This window comes from Amblyraja radiata, chromosome 33, assembly GCF_010909765.2.
Source record: "Amblyraja radiata isolate CabotCenter1 chromosome 33, sAmbRad1.1.pri, whole genome shotgun sequence".
NCBI classification, from domain to species: Eukaryota; Metazoa; Chordata; class Chondrichthyes; order Rajiformes; family Rajidae; genus Amblyraja; species Amblyraja radiata.
Genome location: NC_045988.1, coordinates 8,783,696 through 8,806,404, shown reverse-complemented (window position 1 = coordinate 8,806,404; position 22,709 = coordinate 8,783,696). Strand labels below are relative to the sequence as shown.

At 44.1% G+C, this 22,709-nt stretch overlaps 1 long non-coding RNA gene across 1 annotated transcript; it reads left to right on the top strand.

Moving 5' to 3' along the window:
- LOC116991259 lies at window positions 1-21,472 on the top strand. Its single transcript, XR_004416722.1, has 3 exons — window positions 1-14; window positions 18,531-18,533; window positions 21,361-21,472. It is a non-coding gene; the product is annotated as an uncharacterized LOC116991259 (long non-coding RNA).
- The last annotated feature ends 1,237 nt before the right edge of the window (window positions 21,473-22,709 follow it).

The following is a 22,709-nucleotide window of genomic DNA, read 5'->3' as shown; positions in this document are numbered from 1 at the left end:
ACGCAATACTCCAGGTGTGGTCTCACCAAGACCCTGTACAACTGCAGTAGAACCTCCCTGCTCCTATACTCAAATCCTTTTGCTATGAAAGCTAACATACCATTCGCTTTCTTCACTGCCTGCTGCACCTGCATGCCCACTTTCAATGACTGGTGTACCATGACACCCAGGTCTCGCTGCATCTCCCCTTTTCCTAGTCGGCCACCATTTAGATAATAGTCTGCTTTCCTGTTTTTGCCACCAAAATGGATAACCTCACATTTATCCACATTATACTGCATCTGCCTATCCAAGTCACCTTGCAGTCTCCTAGCATCCTCCTCACAGCTAACACTGCCCCCCAGCTTAGTGTCATCCGCAAACTTGGAGATATTGCCTTCAATTCCCTCATCCAGATCATTAATATGTTTCCATGTTGTACAGCTCAATGACTATGAAGGGTGTTTCCAAAGATGGGTTCTGACTAGAAACGTCACCGCTTCCTTTTCTCTGGAAATGATGCCTGACCCGCTGAGTTACTCCAGCATTTTGGGTCTATGATGATGGCATTGTGCTGTGTGACTGTAGGGAATTAAGGAGCTGCTGGGGTTGACATGACTCCATATGTCAAATGGCCTCTTCTGCACCCTGGTAAGAAAGGAATTCAGATGCCAAGGGGTAGTTTGAGATGAACAGAGGAAAATATGTTCCATTCTTCGTTCCAGAGTCCAACCACGGTGGAAGTCGTGTGGGAAGGAACTGCAGATGCTGGTTTACACCAAAGAGAGACAAAAAATGCTGGGGTAACTCAGCAGATCTGGCAGCAACTCTGGAGAAAAGGAAGAGGTGGCGTTTGGGGTTGAGACCCTTCTTCAGACCTCAAAACGTTGCCTATTCCATTTTCTCCAGAAATGCTGCCTGACCCGCTGAGTTACTCCAGCATTCTGTGTCTATTCTCAGGTGGACGTTGTTTGACAATCAGATGCAGGCATGTCAGGGACATTACCAGAGCAGAGCGTGAGGTGTCAGATGGAAATCGACATATGCTGCCATTGAATATTTTTATATCCAACCTTCCTAGTGTAGAATTAGATAACAGATAACAAGATTACAAGAATGATTCCAGGAATGAGTGGGTTAGCATATGACGAGCGTTTGACAGCACTGGGCCTCTGCTCGCTGGAGTTTAGAAGGTTGAGGGGCAAACTCATTGAAACTTACAGAGTATTGAAAGGCATAGATAGAGTGGATGTGGAAAGGATGTTACCACTGGTGGGAGAGTCGAGGACCAGAGGTCATAGCCTCAGAATTAAATGGCGCTCTTTTAGAAAAGAGATGAATAGGAACTTCTTTGGTCAGAGGTTGGTTAATCTGTGGAATTTATTGCCACAGAGGGTTGTGGAGGCCAAGTCAGTGGATATTTTTACGGCAGAGATGGACAAATTATTGATTAGAACGGGTGTCAAGGGTTATGGGGGAAGGCAGGAAAATGGGATATGGAGACAGATCAGCCACGATCGAATGGCGGTGTGAACTCGATGGGCTGAATGGCCTAATCCTACTATAACTTGTGAACTTGAACTTGTGATTAGCCCCAGTCGGCACAGTGGCACAGTTGGCAGAGATGACGCCTCACAATGCCAAAAACCCAGGATCAATCCTGACCTCAGGTACTATCTGCGTGGAGTTTGCATGTTCTCCCTGTAACTGTGAGGCTTTCCTCTGGATGCTCCAGTTTCCTCCCACATACCAAAGCCTCCGTAAATTGCCCCTGGTGTGCAGGGAATGAATGCGAAAGTGGGATAAGGTAGAACTAGTGATTGGCGTGGACACGGAGGGTGAACCGACCTGTTTCTGCACTGTATCTTTAAACAAAATTAAATGGGATAGCATCACAGGTGTGAGGGGCTGGAAGGCATTCACCTGTTCCGAAAGTTTACAACAGAGTACAGTAATACCTATTCCCCTCAGTGCTTTTTTTGTCGAAAAGGGGTGTTAGTACACAGATGTAGTTTTATTGATACATATTGACATGCTGTACAGGTGCAACACTCACAAAACTCTGCTTCTCTGTACCTTAGTAACAAGATGCAGGCTGGTATGCACAAGATTAATACGAGTTTCATGATTTGCAATATGTGGTTGTGCGTCAATGTGTTATATAACATGTTCTTTGTTTAACCATTCGTCGGGGGAAGGATCCCGAACCAAAACGTCACCTATCCACATTCTCCACAGATGCTTTCTGGCCCACTGAGTTACTCCAGTACTTTGTGTCTTATTTTGTAAACCAGCATTTGCAGTTCCTTGTGACTAGATTTTCCCCGCTTTTTAATGACCAGCTTCAGTCAGACTGAGTTAATCTGGTCATGCAACCTTGCATCATCCAGGATTATTTGAAAGCTTCATATAAACAGATCCCACAAGGCTGACCTCGTTCCTGCCTAACCTACATTTTACACTGCCCTCTGTTTATGGATGTGCTGCTCTGTTTTCCAAACTGGATCTCATTCAACTCGATAAAAGCCTCATTTGTTTTTCTTCCCCACAAAGTTAAAACGCATGCAGGGATTAACTCTGCTGAGAGTTGGAATGGCATCAACCAGAAATAGATTTTTAAAAAGTGTTAATTGCATAATGGTGAATTGGAGATAAATCACTGGACTGAATCTCTGATTATTTTTTTTCCCACAACCGTCAACTGTTACAGAAGAAACACTTGCATCACATTCATTTCAGAGTTAGTGGAGTCTGTGTGCAGATAAATGGGAGTGAACTAAGGTATTCAATGGGGCAACAGTGTCAGATCATTTATTTCACTCCTTTTACAGTTACATCTCATTTGTCCCTATAGTATTTTTGTCTCGTGGATTAGCTCTGAACTACCCGCGCTGGACTTCCAAGTGAAAACGGTGGTGCTCCTAACATGACTAAATAGTTAATTACACACAGCTGTGAGCTGGAAGTTTCGCTCTTCACAGACTGTAAAGAACAGCTAACTGTGAATAAAGTGATAGTTCTCCCTTCGTGATGTATCTTCTGGTGAAAATGAGTTAAGAGAGTGATTGGACATCCTTTCTGTTTAACGAGGGTGTTCATGGAGGTGAAGCCAAGGGGCTGGGGTAGCTGATATAGATGGCAGCACTGCAATCAGATAACGGGGATCTAGAGTGCAAGCATCAGGAGGGAAACACCTTCAATCCTGGACCTGCGAACAGAGAAGAGTACAGTGCAGGAACAGGCTCTTCAGCCCACTAAGTCCATGCCGCACATGGTGCCCAGTTAAACTCATTTCCCTTACATGCATGTGATCTATTTCTCACCTTTCCCTGAATGTCCATGTGCTTATCCAAAAGGCTCTTTAATACCACGATTGTATCTCTCCATCACCACCCGTGGCAGCGCATTCCAGGCACCCACCACACTGTGTTAAAACAAATATTTGCCCCAAGTAACTCCTTCAAACTATGCCCCTCTCACCTCAAAGCTATATCCTCTGGTCTTTGACATTTCCAACCTTGGAAAAGGTTCTGACTATCTACCCTATCTATGCCGCTCTTAATTTTATGTACTTCAATCAGGTCTCTTCTCAGTCTCTGATTTTCTAGAGAAACCATTCCAAGTTTACACAATCTCTCCTGATATCCTCTGATCCATGCAGTACCCTCTGATCCATGCAGTAACCTCTCCAATGTATTATAGAGAATGCTGCCTTCCACGGGGACAATGAGTGGGAGGTGGGAGCAGTAAAAGTATGGTGGGAGTAATGGGAACAGTGAGAGGGAGATGGGAATTGGTCATCATAGAAAACATAGAAAATATAGAAAATAGGTGCAGGACGAGGCCATTCGGCCCTTCGAGCCAGCACCGCCATTCATTGTGATCATGTCATAAGGAATAGTAGGCCATTCGGCCCATGAAGTCTATTCCGCCATTCAATCATGGTTGACCTATCTCTCCCTCCTAACCCCATTCTCCAGCTTTCTCCCCATAACCTCTAACACCTGTACTAATCAAGAATCTATCTATCTCTGCCTTAAAAATATCCACTGACAGCCTCCACAGCCTTCTTGTGGCAAAGAATTCCACAGAATCACCACCCTCTGACTAAAGACATTTCTCAACCCCTTCCTAAAAGAACATCCTTTAATTCTGAGGCGATTAACTCTAGTGCTAGACTCTCCCACTAGTGGATACATCCTCTCCACATCCACTCTGGTCTCAGAGATTGGGAATGGTGAGAGAGACATCAGGTCAGCAGTGTGAAACTGGAACAGGAACAGTGAACAGTGAATAATTAGAAAAGTGAGAGGAAAATGAAGGTGGGAACTGCGAGAGGGAGATGGGGATGTTGTGATGCACATGAAGTGAATCACAATGTATTGGGATTGAGACTGCAAGGAAACTACAACAGACAGAAGAATCTTGCAGATCTTATAGAGATGATCGTATCTCTATATTTATAAAACTCTGATCTTGGATGTGTGTATATTTGCGTGTGTGTGTGTGATGTTCGTGTGCGTTTCACATCTCCTCGAAAACGCGACGCGCTAATGGTGAACTTTTTACATATTCCGGTAGAGATTTACGCCATATGTCAAAAATCGCCTTGTCTGAAAATTTCAAGCATTATTTCTCGAGTTATTTATGAAAATGGTCATAAATCTCAAATAACTTGGAAAATAAACGCGATGGTCTCACTGGTGACGTCACAATGGATCTGACTGCCAGCCTCTGCTCGCACTGTGAGTGACGTCACCCCTGTTTTGTCTTCTGTACTTCTTGGCTTCTTAACCCCCCCTCCCGCAACCATCAACTAGACGGGACCCGACGGGTTCCACGGTCTAGTTGATGTATGAAATCATGAGAGGAATAGGTATGGTAAATGCAGAGAGCCTTATCCATGGTAGGAGAATCAAGAACGAGAAGACACATGTTTAAGGTGAGAGGGGAAAAATGTAATAGGAACATGAGGGGCAACTTTTTACACAGAGCATGGTGAGTATATGATACGAGCTACCAGCAAAGGTAGTTAAGGCAGGTACTATACAACATTTAAATATATTTGGACAGGTACATGGATTTAGAGGGATATGGGCCAAAGATGGGCCAAATGGAAGTAGCTTAGATGGGGCAGCACAGGCAGGTTAGGCTGAATGGCCTGTTTCTGCGTGAATGACTAAGATATTGTTGTCCATAGTGACCCTTGCTTTCTTATGTGCAGATGCTGGTTTAAACCGAAGATAGACACAAAAAGCTTCTTCAGACCCTACCTCAGTCTCGACCTGAAACATCACCCATTCCTTCTCTCCAGAGATACTGCCGTGTCCCACTGAGTTACTCCAGCTTTTTGTGTCTATCTTGCTTTCTTATGGTTGGTAATGGAAAAAATAAAACTGATTAAGGTGAGATGCATTCATTGCTGAATTCAGTCCGAATGCTGTTTCATTATTTCATAGAACTCCAGACCTGATTTAGATTTTACAGGTGGGGACTGGTTGGAGTTGTTGGTAGCTGGGCAGAGGTTGATATAAGGACATCCAGGAAGAGGTTGATCTGAAACCCAAAATGATTCAATTGAAATAAAGTAAAAGAAAAACAATTCTGAATGTATCTCGAACATTGTAATTAGTTCAATGTCTGAAGCTGCCCTAAAGCTTCTTTCTGTGGTACTGCAATTTGATGTGTTTCAAATGAAATATCTGCAGAAAGGCTGATGAATTTTGACAGATTAAATCTGGAACAAATGATGCGATGTGAAGCAATTAAAAAAAAACTTCTCTTGCTGGGATGTGCGTGCCACAGGCGATGTGGCGTCTGATCCTTGTCCCCAGGACAACGATGGTGTAGGTGGCTGGAGGAACAGTAGAGGTGGTGGTGCTCCCACCTAAACGTTATTCCCTCAACACGTATCTGTTTTTTCAACTTTTTTTGTTTTTTTAGTATGTTTTAAAGTATGTTTTTTTGTGTTTCTTTGTGTGTTTTGTGTGGGGGGTGGTGTGGGTGGGGGGGGGGGGTGAGGGGGAAACTGCTTCGGTTGCCTCCTCCACGGAGAGGCAACTTTTTCCAGGTCGCCTCCCCCGTGGCCTAACAACGAGGATCGGGCGGCCTTTCCCGGAGACGCGCCCGGGGCTTCAGCGGCGGGCGCAGCGTGGACTCTCGGCGTGGAGCGGGCGAGCCCTCGCTGGGGCTCGCTGGAGGGGAGCGCTCCGTTTGCTGGCCAGCGGCAGCCGGCAGCCTGAAGCCGCGGTCTGCAGAGTTCCAGCTGGCACGGCGTCCGCAGCCCGGGATCCTTCGTGGGGGACCCGGGAGAAGAAGGAGCTTCCACTGCCGGCCCGTGGCCAACTTCTACCGCGGACCCGGCGTGGACTTACCATCACCCCTGGAGGGGGAGCTTCGACCGCCGGCCCTGCGGTCTGCGGTGCTTCTGGCTGCGGCGGGGACTTTAAATCTACGACCGCAGGCCTGCGGCCTACACCAACCTAAAGCCGCGGTCTCCTGTGGGGAAGAGCCGACTATGGACTGGCTCTGGACTCTGGTCCCGACCACGGGGGGAAATGGAGGAGGACTGGCCAATTTTTGTGCCTTCCACCACAGTGATGAATGCTGTGGTGGATGTTTGTGTTCAATTTTTATTGTGTATTGTGTGTTCTTTCTCATTGTATCGCTGCTGACATATTCATTTCACTTGCACTTTATGTGCAATGTGACGAATAAACCCGTATTGTATTGTATTGTATTGTATTGTATCTGTGCACTGTAAATGGATCGACTGTAATCATGTGTCGTCTTTCTGCTGACTGGTTTTCGCACGCAGCAAAAAAGCTATTCACTGTACCTTGGTGCATGTGACAATAAACTAAACTGAACAAGGACTCCGGCTCTTGAAGGGGGGATGGACTTCAACAGGTGCACGGTGTAGTGGACACACTGCCTGGGTCAGCAAACACGAACCAAGCCAGGATCAAAGAAGGTGGCAGAGAGTGGTAGACCCTGCCCGATCCATCACAGGTATCATTGGCCACAGAAGATCGTGGAGGCCCTTAAAGATATGGTCTCCTTTCATCGATTTATTACAAGTATAATATGGTGCAACATAACTCTGGTAATTAACCGTTTCAGAACTAGGTGTGGGGTGTGGAAAAACATGAAGTAGGTATATCCCTTTTCTTTTCTGTTATGTTTTCTCTCTTCCCTTCTTTTCTCTCCTTTTTAAATTTTTTTTTAATATAATTCTTTTTTTTTTGCTCTTCCTTTCTGGGCTCTTTTTTTCTACATCTCTATGGGCTCTCTCTTTCTATCTATCCACAAATTACAAATTGTTAACTTTTCGGGCCTACACATCAATACTTTCCTTAATTTCTTTCTTCTTTTCTTGCGTCTATTATTTTTATATTGTTAAATTTAAAACAAGAAGTTGTACACGAAATGTATTATGTTACATACCATGGTTTATACGACTGTACATTGCTTCTAATAAAAATAAAATTAAAAAAAAAAAAAAAAAAAAGAAGGTCGTGGAGGCCAAGTCTATGGATATTTTTTAAGGCAGAGAGAGATAGGTTCTTGATTAGTATGGGTGGCAGGGGTGTCAGGGGCAGAGGGCAAGAGAATGGGGTTTGGAGGGAAAGATAGATCAGCCATGATTGAATGGCGGAGTAGACCTGATGGGCCAAACGGCTGAATTCTGCTCCGATCACTCATGAGCTTATGAACTTATGAACTAGGAACAACGTGCTTGTGTAACAGCAGAGAACAGTGGTGAAAAAAGAAGGATGACGTTTTGGGTTGGGACCCTTTTTCCCACTGAAAGTAGAGGGGAGGGAACTGGAGGTAAGAGCAATCCGAAGCATTCCCCCATCCTTTTCCTCCAGAGGTGCTGCCTGACCGCTGAGTTACTCCAGCACTTGTGTCAATCTTCGATATAAGCCAACACCTGCAGTTCCTTTCTCCACAGGTATCGGCCTTCCCAGGGATGGATGGTAGGCGCTGCCTCAGAAAGAGAGCCAATTTCATCAAAGGCCCACATCACCATCTCCTCACGGCCATTAAATCCTGGTCTCTCTGTGACACCCGCATCTTGATAAATTATTAAATTAAAAATTAAACCAGAGGCCTAAACTCCTGATCGGGAGACATTAGTTCAAATCCCAATTATGGTACTGAGGGAATTTAACATTCAATTAATTAATTATAGACAGTTAAAAGCTAGTATTAGTGAGAGAATGAACTGAGATATGAGAGAATGAGAAAATGAACAGTTTTTCTCTGATTGTGCCGATATATGTATAGGATGGGTTTAGAGGGATATGGGCCAGAAGCAGACAAATGTATCCTGCAATGTTAATCAACATGGACAAGGTAGGCAGAATTTGTGCATATGACAATGAATTCAACTTGGCTTAATACAATAGTGTTTGTCTTGTAACAAAATATCTCCTGACTTACTGGCACAAAACAGCCAATAGTACCGGAGCAATTTCCACTTTGCAAACACATTTCTAATTTAGTTTACTTTTGTTTTGAGATACAGCACGGAAACAGGCCCTTCGGCCCACCGAGTCGATGCCAACCAGCGATCCCAGTCCACTAGCACACGAGTTACAATTTACAATTTTTAACAAAGCCCATTTACCTGCAAACCTACACATCTTTTGGAGTTTAGTTTAGTTTAGAGATACAGCAGAAACAGGCCCTTCGGCCCACTGAGTCTGCATCGACCAGTGATCCCCGCACATTAACACAATCTTACCTATACACACCAGAGACAATTTACATTTATACCAAGCCAATTAACCGACAAATCTGTACGTCTTTGGAGTGTGGGAGGAAACCGGTGCACCCGGGGAAAACCCACGCGGTCACGGGTAGACGGTACAAACTATTGACAGATAGCACCCTTAGTCAGGACCTGGTGCGGTGGTAAGGCAGCAACTCTACCACTGCATCGCCGCACAGCAATGATTACAGTGGTGCTACATTTCAGATGCAGGAGACAACAGGGAGTCTGGATTTCCCCTGCTTGTTCAATACAACCAGCTGAGGGAACATTTTTTGATGCAGCCCTACAAAGAAGTTAACAAAATAGTTCAATAAATGTGAAAGCTGGTATCCTAGACAACGTGGCCCACCCCGTGTTGAAATGTCGACTGCAATTATCTGCTCAACTTCATTGTTTAATCCACAGTTCCGGCTCAGAGATGATGGTGTTACCGTTTGAGTCAAAACAGATTGGAAAGCATCAAAATTAAACAGCCAGTGGAGACCAGCTCTGCTTCTGTCAACCATGAAGTTAAAACACTGGAAATAGACTGTTTCTATGGCTGGAGGGAATCATCCGAACTTCACCACTCATTGAATTCGGGATTCGCCAGCAGATATTTGAGCCACATTGACAGACAACAATTAGACAAATACAAATTTCAGTTCCATTCTCATTGAAAGTTCAATGGATCAGGGTGATAAATAATGGCAAGGACAATTCTTTGTGGGGTATCGTACTGCCTAGGAGGTATCTTAATCGTTAACAGGCTTTTTTAGCTACATTTCCTACAGGATACAAAACCATGTGCCTGAAGACAAGCTCGGAGCATCTTCTCTGCAACATGCCATCTCTACTTTCAGGGAAATAGCCTAATTACAGCCAATTAAAGTCAGATTTTTTGCAACCAAAGTCACCTCCCATTATACCCCTTCTATCTATGTGTTTTTTTTAGACCTAAGCCAAACCCACAGCGACTCAGGGATTTAATGCACCTCTCAGGGATTTAAGTCACCAATGATGTACAAAGGAAACTCATCTTGATGGGATATTATTTTAGCAACTTTCATTTCCATTGGGAAAGCCTGCAACAGATAAATGAAGTAAAAATCATTCCAATAATTACCAAACTGCCTGGGAGTCAGCATAAATTTAACGATCCATCCCAGTATTATTTATCTGAATTACTGTGTAATTTTAAGACTTTTTATGACTGCTTGAAATCCCCTCTGACACATTCGCTCAGTTGCAAACTTGTTCTTATTCTACCTGACTTTAAATTTTATTCCTTAATTGAATGGGATACTTAGCAAACTTTAAAGATCTACTGCAATCATCTTCTGTTGATGGACCAGGAAAGCTCATTTAGGCAGGAGGTTGATGAAGTAGTTCAGGTTCCATAGGGAGCATCTCTGTAGCTAAGTGGAAAATTTACAATTACCATAATGATTAACAAACTGCTTTCGGTAGAGGTCTACTTGTCAGTGGTCCATGACTCTGATCGACATTTGAGCAGCAGGTTCTGGCGGAGAAACAGCTGGTCAGATTTTACCAAGATTTTAATAATTCATATCATAGAGTCAGTATTTGGTACAGCACAGAAACAGTCTCACAAAGCTGGAGTATCTCAGCGGGTCAGGCAGCATCTCTGGAGAAAATGAATAGATGACATTTTGGCTCACGATTTTTCTGAACTGAATTTAGAATGGCAACTTAACCGACCTGCACACTTTGGGCGACTTCTCCCGACCATACAGGCGACATGTCGCGCACGGGGTGATGCCAGTTTGGCCGTGAGTGGTCGCCCAAAGAGTCGTACGTTTTTCTGGTCGCCGCTGGATTTTCAACATGTTGAAAATTTCGGCGACCTGCTGTGATCGGCGTGCCGGCAAGTCGCCGAAAAAAACGCGTAAGTGGGACAGGCCCTTTAGGCTATGGCCTCTAGTCCTAGACTCTCCCACTAGTGGAAACATCCTCTCCACATCCACTCTATCCAAGCCTTTCACTATTCTGTATGTTTCAATGAGGTCCCCCCTCATTCTTCCCTTATGGAGAGAAGGAATGGGTGACGTTTCGGGTCAAGATCCTTCTTCAGACGCTCAGTGCATCTACTCAATGTCTCCACTAAAATTGGGGAAAACCTCAGCGTTCATAAGCTTCTACATTTAAAAATTATTCTTTTGAACAAACAGTTTCACCTCATTAAGCCACAACTTGTGCTCTTTGAATAGCGTGAATCTATTACTTTCAGAGTTGTTTTCCAATTCACCCCCCCCCCCCCATGTTGTGCTCTGCACCATCATCACCATGAGATTACAAACCGCGCTGCACTTTTAACTCCTAATCAGTATTTTCTTAAGAGCCAGTTCAAAAAGTAAGACAAAACTTTATCTGCATTAATCACAGTAGCACAGCAGGCTGTGAAAACATTTCAGATGCATTTAGAATATTTTATTTTCTTTGTCGCAGAACCTCCAGCTGACTTGGATATGAAGAGATTAAAGTACACGCACTGATTGTCACATGCAGAAATTAATAGACATTGACTGCAGTATCGGTTAAAAAGTTGTCCTAGCTGTGGCGTGACATTCTACAGCATTGTTTAAGCTGTAAAAATATGATGAATTTTGAGTATCACGGAGAGATCTAGGAATGTTTTGCAGAATATACATGATCACTGATCTCACTTGGAAAGCTACTTAAAACAAGCACAGTGTCATGGAGTCGTACAGTGTGGAAACAGCCTCCTTCAACCCAACATGCACCACGCCGATCAACATGCCGCATCTACACTAGTCCCACCAGCTGGCTTTTAGCCCACATCCCTTCATACCTACAATGTATAAAAATTTGAAAACACACACCACTAGATTCAGGGACAGTTTCTTCCTGGCTATTATCAGGCAACTAAACCATCCTATTACAACTCGAGAATGGTCCTGAAATACTATCTACCATTTTGGAGACCCTCGGTCTATCTTTGATTGGATTTTAATCTTACACTAAATGTTACACACATTATTCTCTTTATCATGTATCTGTGCACTGTGGATGGCTTGATAGTAATCATCTATTGTCTTTCTGCTGACTGGTTAGCATGCAGATAAAGCTTTTCACTGTACCTCGGTACACGTGACAATAAACTAACTTCAAACCCACCCCATCATGTACCGGTCTAAATGTTTCTTACATTTTGTGATAGTACCTGCCTCAACTACCTCCTCCGGCAGCTTGTTTTATACACCTACCACCCTTTGTGTAATAAAGTTATAGGTGACGTTTTGGGTCGGGATCCTTCTTCAGTGATTGTAGTAGGGGGGAGAGAGGTGACAGGTGCACAGATGCACAGAATCTCTTGCCCAGAGTAGGGGAATAGAGGAACAGAGGACATAGGTTCAAGGTGAAGGGGAAAAGATTTAATGGGAATCTGAGGGGTAACTTTTTCACACAAAGGGTGGTGGGTGTATGGAACAAGCTGCCAGAGGAGGTAGATGAGGCTGGGACAAATCCAATATTTATGAAACAGTTAAACAGATACATGGATTGGACAAGTTTAGAGGGATATGGACCAAGCACAGGCAGTGGGATTAATGTAGCTGGGACATGTTGGGCAAGTTGGGCCGGAGGGCCTGTTTCCACACAATTTCACCCTATGACTATGACTCTAGGTAGCTACAGGTGAGAGGGCTTTGATTGGCAGATGGGTGGACAGAGGCCAGAGATGTGAAGTGGACAAAAGGCTTTGAGATATGAAGCCAGCAGAAGCGGCGTAGGTGGGAGGGAGCAGGGGGAAGAGATATAGGTGGGAGCAGGGGGAAGGGACAGGTGGGAGGGAGCAAGGGGAAGGGGAAAAGGGAGGGGGGAGGGTGGTTGCAACAGTGGGAGTTAATTTCCTTTCTGACACTACTTGTTCTGTTGTAATGTTTGCTGTAGGAACATCTTTATATGGACTCAGTGGGTCAAGAAGGTGGCTCAAGGCATATCTCACAATAGATGTAATTCCTTGCCAATAACCCCATCATCTAGGACATGAGCATAGGGTCTGTCAGGCTAGGCGATCATATAGAGGAGTTTAAGACCATGAGAGGAATAGATTTGGTGAATGCACAGTCTTTTCCTATGATCTTCACAAAGCCATCAAGAATGCCATGGGACAATACCAGGACCAACTTGATTCCCAGTCTAATCATTTGGATATCAGCAGACAGTGGCAAGGTTTGAATAGGATAACTGGCTGCAAGGTGACTGCTCTTAAAGACCCTTGAAACCCTGCTATCATGTTTGCCGCCATTATCACTCCTAGCTCTCCGATGATTTCTAAATTTCTGAAAACTGCAACTGCAAGGAATTGCAGGTAGTGGTAAATGTAGCCCAGTCCATCACACAAAGTAGACCTCCTACCATTGACTCCATCTAAACTTCACGCTGCCTCGGAAAATCAGCCAACATAATCAAACTCGGCGTATCCCAGTCACTCCTCCTTCTCCCTGCTCTTGTTCGGCAAATGTACAGAATCTGAAAAGCACGCACCAATGTACACGCACCATCAGATGCAGTAAGAGCTTCTTCTCCTGTTATCAGGCTTCTGAACTCCATCACTAAGCAAAGGTTACTGTCTGGCTCATGTAAGTTATGTGGACTTACTGTGGACATTGGACTTTGTGTATGGAACTGATGCGCTACAATGCTGAGAACTATATTTCTGCACTCTGTATTTTGCCTTTTGCTCTGTAATACTTGAACTGTTTGTATCTATCTGAATGGTGGCCGATTAGGAAAATATCATATCTGAATGGTGGCCGATTAGGAAAAGGGGAGATGCAACGAGACCTGGTACACCAGTCATTGAAAGTGGGCATGCAGGTGCAGCAGGCAGTGAAGAAAGTGAATGGTATGTTAGCATTTATAACAAAAGGATTTGAGTATAGGAGCAGGGAGGTTCGACTGCAGTTGTACAGGGTCTTGGTGAGACCACACCTGGAGTATTGCGTACAGTTTTGGTCTCCTAATCTGAGGAAAGACATTCTTGCCATAGAGGGAGTACAGAGAAGGTTCACCAGACTGATTTCTGGGATGTCAGGACTTTCATATGAAGAAAGACTGGATAGACTCGGCTTGTACTCGCTAGAATTTAGAAGATTGAGGGGGGGTCTTATAGAAACGTACAAAATTCTTAAGGGGTTGGACAGGCTAGATGCAGGAAGATTGTTCCCGATGTTGGGGAAGTTCAGAACAAGGGGTCACAGTTTAAGGATAAGGGGGAAATCTTTTAGGACCGAGATGAGAAAAACATTTTTCACACAGATAGTGGTGAATCTCTGGAATTCTCTGCCACAGAAGGTAGTTGAGGCCAGTTCATTGGCTATATTTAAGAGGGAGTTAGATGTGGCCCTTGTGGCTAAAGGGATCAGGGGGTATGGAGAGAAGGTTTAGGTACAGGATACTGAGTTGGATGATCAGCCACGATCATATTGAATGGCGGTGCAGGCTCGAAGGGCCAAATGGCCTACTCCTGCACCTATTTTCTATGTTTCTATGTATGATATATCTGATCTGTTTTGGACAGCATGCAACACAAAGCCTTTTACTGTACCTCTGTACACGCGACAACATTAAACCTAAACAGAAAACTAAACAGATTAGACAGCCTCCACGGCAAGAGAAACAGGGTTAGAGTTCCAGATTGATCACCTTTTAAACACTGAAGTAACAGCGGGGTTGTTAGCCTTTGCATTATCTCACATGCAGCACCTGTGTTTTCATGTTGGCTACATCTGTGAAGCCCAGATCCATCTTCCTGGGAAGACTAATGGCCTCTGGATACAGAGATCGAAACAGCAACAGGCCAGTAAAACCGAGCCATATCTCTTTCTCCCTGCAGCCAATTAATGAAATACTAAAGACTGAAAATTAGAGTCTTGGCAGAGATACTATCATTTGTTTCGGGAGAAAGAGAGAAATTTTGTTTTTTGTTTGGCTCAAGGCAAAGGAAAACCGCTGACCTGTACTTTGAGAGAAAGTCTCTCTCTCCAACTTAATAAATGATGAAATAACCCCTCACCTAATGTTATCTGGTCAATGGAAGCAGATGTTCCATTACGTCTGATTTCATACTCCCTGTATAGTTAGATTGACTCCTTGGGCTGATGACATCTATTGTTTTTATAGAACACAGCAGCACAGATCCAATCCACTCATTTACCAAATGCTGGATTATCTCAGCAAGTGAGGCAGCATCACTGGAGAAAAGGATGTATATTTGCGAAGGAGATGAGGAGGAATTTCTTTAGTCAGAGGGTGGTGAATCTGTGGAATTCAATGCCACAGAAGGCTGTGGACATCAAGTCAGTGGATATTTTTAAGGCAGAGATTGACAGATTCTTGATTAGTACGGGTGTCAGGGGTTATGGGAAGGAGGCAGGAGAATGGGGTTCAGAGGGAAAGATACATCAGCCTTGATTGAATGGTGGAGTAGACTTGATGGGCCGAATGGCCCAATTCTGCTCCTAGAACTTCATCAGACTGAAGAAGGGTTAGTCTTAGCCAGTCTTAGAAAGGTTCCAACCCAAAACGTCACCCATCCTTTTTCTCCAGAGATGCTGCATGACCCGCTGTGTTACGAGAACACTTTGTGTCTATCTTCCTTTCTACACACCTCTCATTTACAACCCTTTGCTCAGCCTGATCTGAGAGTCTGATCCATGTTTCCATCACATCTGGAAGTTATCATAACTTACATGAGTCCCCATGCTCCAAATAGTTATGGCATTTGTTAGCTCACATGCAATCCGTCTTGGAAAGGCAAACCAGACCCATGCATCTGTCAAAGGACCAAGATTAAGACAAAACTTTTTTTCTTTTTGCAGCATCATCCCTCTTGAAAGCCTCAGATCTAGACTTTAGCAGAGAGCGATTCTTCCTGTTCATCTGAGGTTTCAGGCTAGGATAGATCCTAAAGGAGAGAAGTTACTACAGTTTCCCGAATAAGAAATAGGGCAGACATTTTAGAAGGGGGTAAGAGTCTAACATCAGACAACGTGGAGAACAGTTTGAGAAGAGGGGTGGTGAATGCGGAACTGAAGGTAGTTACAAGTATATTTGAGTGCGTGTAGTATATGAAACAAGGTGGATGAGCTTAGAGTGCGGATATGTCGGCAGATACCATGTTGTGGGTATCACACAGTCGTAGCTGCAAGAGGATCAGAGATGGAGCTAAACATACAAGGATACATATCCTTTCACAAAGGCTGGCAGGTGAGCAGAGGGGTGGGGTGGCTCTGCTGGTAAGAAATTAAATCCAATCTGTAGCAAGAATCGACGAAGGATCAGATGATGTAAAATCCTTGTGGGTAGAGTTAAGAAACTGTCAGGGTAAAAATATCCTGATGGGAGTTATAGACAGTCTATGGAGCCCATCCTTCCTGAGGTCATCTGTTACTGGCCCTGTTTTGTTCTGGCCTTCTCTATCCTTCAGTCTGAAGAAGGGTTCCGACCCAAAGCGTCACCTGTCCCTTTCCTCCAGAGATGCTGCCTGACCCGTTGAGTTACTCCAACACTTTGCGTCAATTTCAGTATAAACCAGCATCTGCAGTTCCTTCGTACACCCAGATGGGAGTTATATACAGGTGGTGGAATAGTAACCCGGATGTAGGAGATAGAAAAGGCATGTAAGAAAGACAGTGTTGCAATGGCCATGGGGATGTCAATGTGCAGATAGACTGGGGATATCAGATTGGTACCGGATCCCAAAAAGAAGGAATTTGTGGAATGGCTCTGAGTTGGGTTTATAGAGCAACTCATGGTTGAGCCCATTAGGGAAAAGGCTGTTCTGGATTTGTAAGCTCCTGGTGAGAGGATGGTTCAGTTGCCTGACAAGAGCTGGGAAGAAACTGTCCCTGAATCTGGAGGTTTGCGTTTTCAAATTTCTGTAGCTCTTGCCTGAGAAGAGGGAGTGACCGGGTTGAAACTGGTCTTCTCTCTGTTGTTTTTTGTGTGTGCGCAGTTCATAAGTTATGTCTCAATCTGTCTGCAGATTGTATATCAGTCACTTTGCAAGATAGCAGCATGAAGACAGTGCTTCTCCAAGCAGATTCTGTGACATTTTTAAGATGAATGAGTTTCATTTGGAATATTTAATGAAACATTTTTTTCCAGATTGGAATATAACAATTTAGAAGCTGTGCTATTCCATTAGACCGTAGATCTTCTGCATCATCCACTGTTGAACCAGTCACTTTGTTCCTTGTCATTATGACCAAAAGCATATCCGATCCATCCCTGTAACCAGCAACATCCCTCATGGATCCCTTGGGCAAAGAATTTTAATGCTTAACAACACAATGAGTGGTGACATTTCTCCTCACTCCCATTCTGAATGTCCAGCCCTCTTATCTCAAGGCAACATCACTTGGTTTGAACTCTCCAGCCTGAGAAACACCACTAAAATATCCCTCTCATGGTTCTCTCTCTCTCAATCTTCTGAGCTTTGGTGAGTTTACAACAATCTTACTCTCTTCATTGTTCAACCGCCACATTCCATTACCATAAGACATAGTAGAATTAAATCATTCAGCCCATCAAAATCTGCTCCACGATTTGATCGTGACTGATCTATCTATCTCCCATTCCCCTGCCTTCTCCCTGTAAACTTTCACGCTCTTCCTAATCAAAAACCTATCAATTTCCACTTTAAAAATACCCAATGTCTTGGCCTCCAGTGTCCTCCCACATACCAAAGACACATGTTTGTAGGTTACTTGGCTTCAGTAGGTTGTAAATTGTTCACAGTATGTAGGATGGTGCTAGTAAACTGCGTGATTGCTGGTCCACGTGGACTCGGTGGGCTGAAGGGCCTGTTTGCGTGTGGTACCTCTAAAGTCTAAAGTCGCAGCCGCCTGTGGCAATAAATGCATTATGCATTCTGGTGTATCTGCACCATAAATATATAGACGAGGCTAAAACTGTATGTGCTGCTTCAAATAACGTTTCATCAGACACCAGGATAATTGTAGTACGGCTAAATGTAAATACACCTCCTATTTCGCTTGGGTTGTTTGCACCCCAGCGGTATGAACATTGACTTCTCCAATTTCAGGTAGTCCTTGCTTTCTCCATCCTTCCCCTCCCCTTCCCAGCTCTCCCGCAGCCTACTGTTTCCGCCTCTTCCTTTCTTTTTCCCGCCCCCCCATGACATCAGTCTGAAGAAGGGTCTCAACCCGAAACATCTCCTATTCCTTTGCTCCATAGATGCTGCCTCACCCGCTGAGTTTCTCCAGCTTTCTTGTCTACCAATGGTTCTTTATTGTCTATCACTTATGCACAGCAAAGTGAAATTCTTTAGCACAACCACAAAGTCATTCCAATTTTGGCACCATTAAAAAAAAAGAAAATAAAGAAAACAGGAAACACAGTGCAAATATTGTGAGAATTGGACTGTCAGATGCTTGCAATGGGGGACACTGTGCAGTAGCTGAGACGATACATCTTTGTGAAAAGTTAATGAGAACATTATCCGCTATCCAATTCGGACTTTCTCTGCCCGAAAAAGTTCAAAAGTGAAATCTTGAATTGCAAAATGCAAATTCTGCTTCTCTCCCATGTAACAATATCCCCGGCTAAAATAAAGGAATGCAAAATCAAACGTTCAATTCTCAATATGTAAGACAACTGGGATTAATTTAAATTAATGACGGAAAGTGAATGATGATTAAATTGTGCAGTGATTGGATCAAGAACAGGTTATTTGTAATTGTCCCAGTGAACAAAGTGACTCTATTCACTGACGGGATAGATGGTCATCTATCTTACTTACCCCTGACTGGAGGATTTGGGAAGGATATCTCATGTGCTTAGACCCATAGGCAACCTGTTAAATCCTACCACACTACACAACATCGAACATTTAATGGACACCAAGTGCCGGAGTAACTCAGCGGGTCAGGCAGCATCTCTGGAGAAAAGGAATAGATGACCCGTTTCGGGTCGAGGCCCTTCTTCTGAAGATGAGTCTATCTTCCGTGTAAACTAGCAACTGCAGTTCCTTCCTACACATTAAACATTTCATTCCAACTGCTAATTTTATATAACTTTCTACAATGCTGAATATATGAGAAACATCAATAGGTGTTGCATCCAGAGCTAGCTTTTTTGAAAGTGAGCCTGCTGATCTCTAGAGACCGTGCTCAGGAGCTATCTATAGAGTGTAGTTTTCTACTCTCTAATGGTCGGCCTGTGTGGGAAGCGGTTCATGCATCATTTGATAACTCAATTACATTTTGCATTCGAAAGCTAAAGTACCGCTCAAGTTACCAAAACCCCTATTTTGCCAATGAACGTACACCCATTCTTTCCAATAGAACAGAGTTTGTATGTTCTCCCCGTGACCTGCATGGGTTTTCTCTGGGAGATCCAGTTTCTGCCCACAATTCAAAGACGTACAGGTTTGTAGGTCTGAAGAAGGGTTTCGGCCCGAAACGTTGCCTATTTCCATCGCTCCATAGATACTGCTGCACCCGCTGAGTTTCTCCTGCATTTTTGTGTACATTCGATTTTCCAGCATCTGCAGTTCCTTCTTAAACAAAGGTTTGTAGGTTAATTGGCTTGGTAAATTGTCCCAAGTGTGTGTGGGATAGTGTTAGTGTGTGGGGATCATTGGTCGGCATGGACTTGGTCGGCTGAAGGGCCTGCTTCCGCGCTGTATCTCTAAACTAAACTAAACCAAACTAAACTAAACTAAACTAAACTAAAGCAGTCGCTGCCTCAAAAAGGCTGGCAGTATCATCAAAGACCCACACCATCCTGGCCACACACTCATCTCCCTGCTACCTTCAGGTAGAAGGTACAGGAGCCTGAAGACTGCAACAACCAGGTTCAGGAATAGCTACTTCCCCAAAGCCATCAGGCTATTAAACCTGGCTCGGACAAAACTCTGATTATTAATAACCACTTTCTGCTATTTGCACTTTATCAGTTTATTTATTCACGTGTGTATATATTTATATCATGGTATATGGACACATTTATCTGTTTTGTAGTAAATGCCTACTATTTTCTGTGTGCTTAAGCAAAGCAAGAATTTCATTGTCCTATACAGGGACACCTGACAATAAACTCACTTGAACTTGAACTAAACTAAACTAACCTAAAACAAACTAAAGCAGAGGTTGCTGGAGAGGATGGTAACCATTACCAGAACTGAAAGACGGAGACACAAAACACGAAAGTTGTTGGAATCTTGAGCAACGCATAAAGTGCTGGAGGAACTCAGTGGGTCAGGCAGCATCCGCGGAGGGAAGTGGGCGGATGACATTATGGGTCTGTCCCGATCTGAAACAACATGTGTCCATTCCCTCCACGGAATTAGCAGGTATTCGGTTGACTGTGGGTTTTTATTTGTTTATAGGGTGTCGCTATCTTCGCAAGACCAGCATTCAAGGCCCATTCCGTATTGGCTTGCAAGCCCAATGGGTCAAAAACTTTAAGCGAGTCATAGAAATGTACAGCATGAAAACAGGCCCTTCAGCCCACCTTGTCCATGCCAACCAAGTCGGCATTGAATCACTTCCGTCTGGAATGCCACTCCGGACTGTCAAAGCTGCCACAGCCAGACATAAAAACATTTTTCCACGAGTAGTAGCTCTACTCAATAACCAAAAATCTGTAGCCTCCGTTTGCTCTGGTATTTTATTTAATTCACATGTTTAATCAAAAAATGTTTTATTATTCATGTTTAATGTTTTATGTGTCATTCCTAACTGTCGCTGTATGTCATATTGTCACTTGCGGGCGGAGCACCAAGGCAAATTCCTTGCGTGTGGATACTTGGCCAATAAACTTATTCATTCATTCATTCTGCACTGGTCTCAGTTGCCTACATTTGGCCTGTAGTCCTCTAAACCCTTCCTATCTACATATCTGTCCATATATCTTCCGGAAGTCTAAAATGTCCCTGGGCCTGGGTTGAGCCCGACAACAGACCAGGCAACAATGATGGATTTTATTTCCTGAATGTAACAATCTAGAGGTTTCATGATCAACTTGACTACATTTTATTCCAGGTTTATGTAATTGAAAGTCCACAACTCCTGTGGCAGGGTTTGAGCCATCTCCAAATCCAGACCTTTGGATAATAATCCAACAAACTAACAGCTGCAGTCCCGTAACCCACAACTCATTACAGCATGGAAGAACATATAACACAGAACAGTGAGCACAGCAAAAAGCCTTTAACGTCTATGCCAAACATAATGCCAAGACCAACTCTTATCTGCCTGTACATGATCCATGTACCTCCATTCCCTGCTCATCCATACGACTATTCAAAAACCTTTTAAACATCACTATCGTATCTGCCTCCACCAGCATCCCTGGCAGCACATTCCAGGCCCCTGTCACCCAGTGTGTCAAAAAAACACGGCCTGCACATCTCCTTTACATTTTGCCCCCCACCTCACCTTAAAGCTATGACCTTTAGTATATGATTTTCCATCCTGGGAAAAACTGTCTAGACTATCGACAGTACACCTCTAGATAGGACACACCAGAGAATTACATAGCAGAGCCTGTTACATTGCCTCTTGTTTCCCAGCTGTACAACTGCAGAAACATGGTCACTCTACAAGGCAGCGCAGTGGTAGCATTGCTTCCTTACACCGCCAGAGACCTGGGTTCGATCCTGACCATGGGTGCTGTGTGTAAGGAGATTGTATGTTCTCACTGTGACCTGCGTGGGTCTTCCCCCCGGGAGCTCCAGTTTCCTCCCACGCTACAAAGATGTACAGGTTTGTAGGTTGCTTGGCTTCGGTAAAACTTGTAAATTGTCCCCAGTGTGTGGGATGGTGCTAGTGTACGGGGGAGATCACTAGACTGTGCAGACTCAGTGGGCCAAATGTCCGCTTTCCATGCTATCTCTCAAAAGTCTAAAGTCTAGAGTCGTTAGATCTGAGCTCATGTCATCTTGGCCCTTCCCACATACAGTACCAGCCCAAAATAGCGGTGGCTACAAGTTGGTGCCTTTTTCTCCTGCCTAGGAGGTGATGCATGGCTTCAAAAGGTTCAACATCTCCCATTCACAAGGGGCAATGACAAGCAAGGGCAAGAGGGCCAGTTAATTCCCCACATGAGTTGTGGGATTGAGTCTATGACCAGAGGTACTGCTCAGATCAGCCAACACTGCATTTGGTCTTGCAGGATTGATTGTTTACTGGACTGCTGCCCTTCCCTGGTCCTGCTGATTGGTTTACAGGGACAGAATGAGTCAAGGTTTGCTTTTACCGCGCGGAATGTCAGCATTTCTCTGGCCGCTACTGTTGCTTTGCATCATACCTGCAGGTAATTGCATTTTTTTCTGTTAATAAAAGTGTCAAAACAGTGGAATTGCTCATTAAACCATATAACACATACACAGAGTGCATGTGTCTGCTTTGGCTCAGTTAGTGCTTTTCTCACATCTAAATCAGGAGGTCGTGGGTTCAACTCCCACTCAAGGATATGAAGAACTAAAACCTGTAGGAGAACGTGCAAAATCCACACAGAGAGCACCCAATGTCAGGATCGAACCCAGGTCCCCTGGCGCTGTGAGGCAGCGGGTCCACAAACTGCGTCATTGTGCCGATGTTGCTATTCTGGGCGGTGCTGCAATTTGCTACACGGCGCCAGGCTGCTCTGTTCCAGCCTCACATTACCATTTAAAATGAACAAGTACTGACAACATGTTAATGCCTGTCAAAGATATTGAGGCTCCAGACCAGCACTCTGAGAACTCACGGAACATTTGTTTGTTTTACACCGTACATCCTGCATCTTAATAAATAATCTGTCACTTGGGTATTTTGCTAACTGTTGCCTTTCATTAAAATACATCTTGGTAGAATTCAGCAGCACATCACGCCGTGTCTTAGTGCACACCAGGTTCTGGATTCACTTTCCATTTCCTGAGGAATTAGCAATTTAGGTTGTGCAGATTTAATTC